Source organism: Babylonia areolata, chromosome 27, assembly GCF_041734735.1.
Source record: "Babylonia areolata isolate BAREFJ2019XMU chromosome 27, ASM4173473v1, whole genome shotgun sequence".
NCBI lineage: Eukaryota > Metazoa > Mollusca > Gastropoda > Neogastropoda > Buccinidae > Babylonia > Babylonia areolata.
This window is the reverse complement of record NC_134902.1, coordinates 13,091,442-13,100,115: the sequence shown is the minus strand read 5'-3', so window position 1 is coordinate 13,100,115 and position 8,674 is coordinate 13,091,442.

Here is an 8,674-nt window from a genome sequence, read left to right as displayed (position 1 = left end):
TCCCCCTGCTATGTATAGAAAATCAATATGGCCTACCCTACCACCGAACATTAAGAGCAGTATATTTATGGTTAACAGACCAATGAATGTTCACCTTTCAGTGACATGGGTCCTCTACCACCCCTGTGCATAAATGCGAGCTTGGCGGTGAAAGGGTTAAACATTGATGTGTTTAACTATTTGAAAAAAAAAAGAAAAGAAAAAAAAGCTATTTCCTTCTGGCGAAAATAAACCATTTCTGGTTCTGGATTCATAATCATGCGATCGTCACAAGCATCTGTCTGTCATATCTGTTCCTATCCCACCACCTGTCACAAACCTCCATGGGCATCCATCCCTACCGGGTAGTCTTCAAATCCACACGGCAGAAGCGTTGGCCTTGTGGTCATGTGTCCAGCTAGGAAACTAGAGACCACGGAGGAGGCATTTTGTTTAATGTCCCGTCACACATATCGGTGATTGAAGACATTTTGTTAAAGTATTTATGAATACATCTGAGTATTATCGGTTAGAAGGGGTGGGAGATGTGGATGAATGGAGGGTTGGGAGAAACTGGGCAAATGAGGGTAAAAATGTGGGTGAAATTTTGAAGAAAAAAACAACAACAACAAAACAACTCTAAATACAGTTACAGGAAATTACTTAAAGGACTTCGTAAAAGAGAAGTCGTTAAACTGACAAGCGAAACAACTGATAATGAATGCAAAAAGTCAAAAACATCAACGTTCTCAGTCACTTGTGAAGACACACTTTCGTGTACAAAAGGCTTCATCAAACTACAGTGAAAAATTATATGCTCAATTGTCAGGTTGCTAAATAAAGCATATGCACTTGACATTAGAACAATACTTGGTCCGTAATGAATTTGATAATAGTCTGAGAGCTAAACTCACAGACCACGGAGTCCGGTCTCCAGGTGGCAGAAAGAGTCAAGTGGTTAAGAATGGTTTAAGACGCTTGAGTCTGCCAATACAGTGTCCGTGAGGCTCTGTGTTCGAATCCCGCTGTCACCGTTTCTCCGACGTTTGACAGGAAAATCAAACTGAGCATAATTATAGAGACGATGGACAGAGGTCCCGTGTGCAGCGCGCGCCTGGCGCACTGAAAAAACGGACTCATTGCAATAAGAGTGTTGTTGTCTTCTGGCAAAATTTTGCAAAAGAAATCTACTCTGATAGGTACACAAATATATATATATATATATATATATATATATATATATATATATATATATATATATATATATATATATATATATATATATATAGTGGAGTGATGGCCTAGAGGTAACGCGTCCGCCTAGGAAGCGAGAGAGAATCTGAGCGCGCTGGTTCGAATCACGGCTCAGCCGCCGATATTTTCTCCCCCTCCACTAGACCTTGAGTAGTGGTCTGGACGCTAGTCATTCGGATGAGACGATAAACCGAGGTCCTGTGTGCAGCATGCACTTAGCGCACGTAAAAGAACCCACGGCAACAAAAAGGTTGTTCCTGGCAAAATTCTGTAGAAAAATCCACTTCGATAGGAAAAACAAATAAAACTGCACACAGGAAAAAATACACACACAAAAAAAAGGGGGTGGCGCTGTAGTGTAGCGACGCGCTCTCCCTGGGGAGAGCAGCCCGAATTTCACACAGAGAAATCTGTTGTGATAAAAAAGATATACAAATACAAATACAAATATTTACATACATGTGTGTGTGTATGTATATATATATATATATATATATATATATATATATATATATATATATATATATATATGCATGCAGTCAAGGCCTGATCAGTGCGTTGGGTAATGCTGCTGGTCAGGCATGCGCCTGGCAGATGTGGTGTAGCGTATATGAATTTGTTCGAAAGCAGTGGCGTCTCCTTGAGAAAGTGAAATTGAAGAAAGAAAAAAAAAACAACCACCAAAACCGAATCCGTCTCACACCACGCTCAGAACTGTGATTGTTCATTCTCACGTAACGCAATTCAATACAACTAAACTACAACACCATAGAAAACAGTGGAATACAATAGAATAGAATTAATTACAATAGAATACAACACAGCACAATGCAACACCCTACACTACACTACACTACACAACAACACAACTCAAAACAACACAATACAATACAATACAACACAGCACAACACAACATACACAACACAATACAACGCAACATACACAACGCAACACAATGCAACATACACAACGCAACACAATGCAACATACACAACGCAACACAATGCAATACAACACAGCACAGCACAACATGCACAACACAATGCAGCACAACTCAAAACAGCACAACACAACACAGCACAACGCAACATACACAACACAGCACAACGCAACATACACAACGCAACACAATGCAACATACACAACACAACACAACGCAACATACACAACGCAACACAATGCAACACAACACAGCACAGCACAACATGCACAACACAATACAACACAACTCAAAACAGCACAACACAACACAGCACAACACAGCATACACAACACAATGCAGCACAACTCAAAACAGCACGACACAACACAACATACACAACACAATACAACACAACTCAAAACAGCACAGCACAACACAACACAGCACAACACAACATACACAACACCATACAACACAACTCAAAACAGCACAGCACAACACAACACAGCACAACACAACACAGCACAACACAATACAACACAACTCAAAACAGCACAACACAACACAACGCAACGCAACATACACAGCACAACACAACACAACGCAACGCAACATACACAATACAACACAACACAATACACTACCCAACATTAGACACCCAGGGCTTTTTGCCCTGTCTCTCCAGCGGTAAAGTGTTCCATGATCCGGGCACCGAACCGGATCACTAGCGGGCTACCGAACCGGATCACTAGCGGGCTAGCGGGCTAGCGAACCGGATCACTAGCGGGCTAAAATACTAATGGATCAGACCTCGAAGCAGAGACATAGATACCTCTTCAGCCCGCACAGTTTGATCCGTCGCAGCACTTCGTTCAGAACAGAGCACGCTTTTTGCTGGGCCGCATCACATTGTTGTCTTTGTTGGAACCGTATGGAAATTGAATTTACTGAACTGTTCAGTCTCGCTGTATAGGAGTGTTGACTGATGATTTTTTTTTGTTTGTTTGTTTTGTTTTGTTTGTTTGTTTGTTTGTTTGTTTTGTTTTTGTTGTTTTGTTTGTTTGTTTTTTTGTTGTTGTTTTTTTTGTTGTTTTTTTTTTTGTTTTTGTGTGTTTTGTTGTTGTTGTTGTTGTTGTTGTTGTTGTTCTTGTTTGTTTTGTTTTTTATTGGAGTTGTATGGAAGTTGAATTTACCAAACTATTCAGTCTCGCTGTGTTGGAGTGTTGACTGATGCGGATTCCATTTTTTTCTTCTTTTTTTTTTCTTTTTCTTTTTAATCTGCCAGTGGCAGAATCCTTTATACATATGAATGTGCTGTTGATGGGTGCGGCTGGCTGAATGGTCAGAGCGCTGGAATCTCACAAAAGTTTCCCGAGTTCTATTCCCCGGTTCGGCGCATCTAGTGGGTGATGGTGGATATTTTTTTTCCTGACCTCCCAAGTCACCGTGTGCACACCTGCTAGCGCCTGAACACCCTTCCTGTCTATACGCATGCAGAAAGATCAATGTGGAGTGATGGCCTAGAGGTAACGCGTCCGCCTTGGAAGCGAGAGAATCTGAGCGCGCTGGTTCGAATCACGGCTCAGCCGCCGATGTTTTCTCCCCCTCCACTAGACCTTGAGTAGTGGTCTGGACGCTAGTCATTCGGATGAGACGATAAACCGAGGTCACGTGTGCAGCATGCACTCAGCGCACGTAAAAGAACCCAAGGCAACAAAAGGGATGTTCCTGGCAAAATTCTGAAGAAAAATCCACTTCGATAGGAAAAACAAATAAAACTGCACGCAGGAGAAAATACCCCCCCCCAAAAAAAAATGGGTGGCGCTGTAGTATAGCGACTCGCTCTCCCTGGGGAGAGCAACCCGAATTTCACACAGAGAAATCTGTTGTGATAAAAAGAAATACAAATACAAATACGCTGCGTTTACGACCCCATAATCCATGTCAGTGTTAGGTGGATATATGAGTTATTAAGGATAGTCGAAAATACTCGAAAATACCCAGCATGCATCAACCCCAACAGAGTGATGGACAAGCCGATGTTGGCTGTGTGACGGATAGAAAGGAAGAAGAAACAGTGACAAAATGGAAAGACTGAGTCCTCACAGGAGAGGACCATCTACTTCTCGGAAGTATGCCAGGGAGGGTTGGTCAACTTTTTTTTCTGACCAACACCGCTGGCGTCTGTTTCTTCACTTTGATTGTGGGATGCTTAACTCTCTCCATACGAACGGCGAAAGAAACGACGTTAACAGCGTTTCTTCCCAATTACCATCATCAAAATATTACAAGCGGAACGCTCTTATACTGAAGAGGTGAATGGTGACAAAGAATACCACAATTCTGACGACGGAAGCTAAAGGTTGGGTCTTTCAGACACCCACTGGACATCCGAGGGGTCTGTGTAGAGGAGAAGAGAGGACTGAGTGAGTTAAAACGGTTCATCTTCATGTCGGACTTGTGAGAACTAATAAGACAGATTTATTCACATTTGGGGCAAAGTCAAAGTTAGAATAAATATAAATAAATCATGCTTTGAATTCAACCAGCCAAGACACTGCGACAAATGGAAAGAAATGAAACACATGCCCGCGATGTATACTCAGAACTCATTTACTTGTCGTAAAACACATCAAAGGAATTATGGACACTAAAACTAAGCACAACAAACAAATAAAAGCAATACATTGTGAGCACATGCAGGATCTTTACACCATACATTATTATACCCAGGACGGAAACTGTTGTGCAAATGAATAGGTGTTTGTGAAACGCTTAGAGTTGGCCTCCAACCGAGGAAAGTTGCTTTATAAGTATTCATATCATCATCATCATCATCATTATCATTATCATTCCACCGAAACATACCTTCGGGATGGCAACGGGGACGCTGTGGTGTAATTGGAAAGGTGTTGGACTTCAGGTCTAGTGTTCACCAGTGATCAGGATTCGAGACCCGTGTCGGCATGATGTTGTCTCTTTGGGAAAGGGCACTTAACTCTGTGATTTTCCTCGCTCCCCCCAGCCAGGTACAGAGGAGCCACAAAGACTGGTTTGACGAGAACGACTCTGGAATCTCCAAGCTCCTGGACACACTGCATATACGACATCAGGATCACATTTCCGATAAAGACTGCCAGAAGAAGAAGGACCAGTTCTTGCAAACCAGGCAACTTGTACAGAAGAGGCTGCGTGAGATGAAGAACACCTGGTGGGAAAGAAAGTCCGAAGAGCTTCAGTCCGCTGCTGATGCTCACGACATGAAGACCTTCCATGATGGTCTCCGAGCTGTGTATGGGCCGAGAGTCACAGGATCAACTCCTGTCCGAGCCTTGGACCAGACCACCCTCCTGACAGACAAGAAAGACATCATTGCCCGCTGGGCAGAGCACTTCAACACCCTCCTCAACAGGGACTCGTCCATATCTGACGAGGTAATTGCAGCCCTCCCACAGCTATCAGTCAATGACTCGCTAGCTGCCCCTCCCACCAAGGCGGAGACCCGGAAGGCGCTGAAGCTGACAACGTCAGGAAAAGTACCAGGAGCAGATGGAATCCAGGCTGACATCTACAAGTATGGGGGCGAGGTGCTGACAGGCAAGCTGACCGCCCTGTTCCAGTCTATCTGGGAGAGAGGGGAGGTCCCCCAGGATTTCAAGGATGCTTCAATTGTCGACATTTGCAAACGGAAGGGAGTCAAAACATCCTGCAATAACCACAGTGGAATCTCTCTCCTCTGCATCGCCATCAGGATCTTTGCCCGTATCATACTGAACAGACTGGCTGACCATGTCTCCAACACAGTCATCCCTGAAGCACAGTGCGGCTTCCGCTCAGGCAGGGGACATGTGACATGGTGTTTGCCGTACGCCAGATGCAAGAGAAGTGCCGTAAGCAGAACAAGGAGCTCCACATGGTCTTTGTAGACCTGACTAAGGCCTTCGATACGGTGAACCGCCATGGTCTGTGGAAGATCCTCCTGAAGTTCGGCTGCCCAGAGAGCCTAATCCAGCTGATTGCGTCATTCCACGATGGCAATACAGGAAAATACTGACATGTCAGATCCGTTCCCTGTAGTAAATGGAGTGAAGCAGGGCTGCGTCTTGGCACCCATACTGTTATCCATTCTCTTCACTGCCATGCTGATTGATGCCTTCCAAGACTGTGACCAGGGCATCTACATCTGGTTTCGGACAGATGGCAAACTTTTCAACTTGCGGCGGCTCCACACCGGGTCCAGGGTGTTCGAGGCACTGATGAGAGAGTTCCTCTTCGCTGATAACTGCGTGCTTGCTGCACACACTCATGAGGACATGCAGTTCACTATGGACAGGTTCTCAACCTCCTGCAGGCGCTTTGGACTCACCATCAGCCTCAGCAAGACCGAGTCCATGTACCAACCAGCTAGCTCACAGAACGCCAGTGCCTTCCCCCCACCTGCAATCAAGATCGATGACACAGAGATCAAGTCAGTCAACAAGTTTTGCTACCTGGGCAGCACCCTATGCAGCAACGGAGCCCTTGATGCAGAAGTGACGCTGCGCATCGCCAAGGCCTGCTCCGCCTTTGCGTGGGTGATGGGGGGTGGGGGTGAGTAGAGAGAGAGAGAGAGAGAGAGTGTGTGTGTGTGTGTGTGTGTGTGCATTCCTTCGTTATCTGTGATGCATCAAACACCTCCACATCAGAGGAACTTTACACAGTCTTAAAAGAAGATAGTGTCAGGAAATTCCAGGGGCCGTATTCAAGAGACCATCATGCTTGTGGCTAAATGGATAATCTGCCTGAGGCAAGACAAACTGCCCGAGGGTACGCGATATCCGGTATTGATGAACACAAGTGCCTACCCGCGGGTCAACAAACCCGAAGACTGCCGGCGAAGCAGAGCTGAAATATGGCGGATCCTTTTTAGCTTTGTTTTTGAGGGAAAACAGGCGTGTTTTACGGATAGCACGTGCTTTGCGAACTCTCTCGACAAGTGCTGAACTGTGGTGCGGTGAGAAGTAAAGCTGAGAGCATGGGCAGAAGGGAGTCAGCGGGATTTTAAATTAGACACATCCGGTTTCGCACAGATGGCAAACTTTTCAACTTGCAGCGGCTCCACGCCAGACAGGTTGACTACCTGCGCGCAAGGCGTTTCTTGACTACAGTGATAATTCATCCTTCACATTAAACTGTACCTGCGGGTCCATACCATATCAAAGGTAGTTAACTTGCCTGAAGGCAAAAATATTAATGACTTTTGGCTTGATTACGCCCCCCACCCCCTCCCCTCCCCTCCCCAGGGCAGAGCTGATGCAGAAGTGAAGGGTTGGTGGGGCAATGGATGGAGGCATCTATATGGCCAGATCACTGCACATGCTTAAGTCTCAGGAAACTATTGTTGCTTGATTTGCAAGTGTCTGGCTTCTAAAAAAAAATTTTTTTTTAAATAAAATAAAATATTCCAGAAAAGCGATAGCAATTACGCAGCTGCTTATCATGAATTCCTCATCTCAGTCAGACTGTCACGTCGTTTTATATTGTCCAAACCAGGTCCTCTTCTTCATTCGTGGGGTGTAGCTCCCACATTCACCTGTGTGCATGAGTGGGCTGTAGCTCCCACATTCACCTGTGTGCACCTGTGTGCATGAGTGGGATGTAGCTCCCACATTCACCTGTCTGCATGAGTGGACTGTAGCTCCCACATTCACCTGTGTGCATGAGTGGGCTGTAGCTCCCACATTCACCTGTGTGCATGAGTGGGCTGTAGCTCCCACATTCACCTGTCTGCATGAGTGGGCTGTAGCTCCCACATTCACCTGTCTGCATGAGTGGGCTGTAGCTCCCACATTCACCTGTGTGCATGAGTGGGCTGTAGCTCCCACATTCACCTGTGTGCACCTGTCTGCATGAGTGGGCTGTAGCTCCCACATTCACCTGTCTGCATGAGTGGGCTGTAGCTCCCACATTCACCTGTGTGCATGAGTGGGCTGTAGCTCCCACATTCACCTGTGTGCATGAGTGGGCTGTAGCTCCCACATTCACCTGTCAGCATGAGTGGGCTGTAGCTCCCACATTCACCTGTCTGCATGAGTGGACTGTAGCTCCCACATTCACCTGTCTGCATGAGTGGGCTGTAGCTCCCACATTCACCTGTCTGCATGAGTGGGCTGTAGCTCCCACATTCACCTGTGTGCACCTGTCTGCATGAGTGGGCTGTAGCTCCCACATTCACCTGTCTGCATGAGTGGGCTGTAGCTCCCACATTCACCTGTGTGCATGAGTGGGCTGTAGCTCCCACATTCACCTGTGTGCATGAGTGGGCTGTAGCTCCCACATTCACCTGTCTGCATGAGTGGGCTGTAGCTCCCACATTCACCTGTCTGCATGAGTGGGCTGTAGCTCCCACATTCACCTGTCTGCATGAGTGGGCTGTAGCTCCCACATTCACCTGTGTGCATGAGTGGGCCTTTACGTACATGGCCCTGTTTATACGCAAAGGCAGCCATACTGTTTTCGGGGGGATCATCCAGATTGGG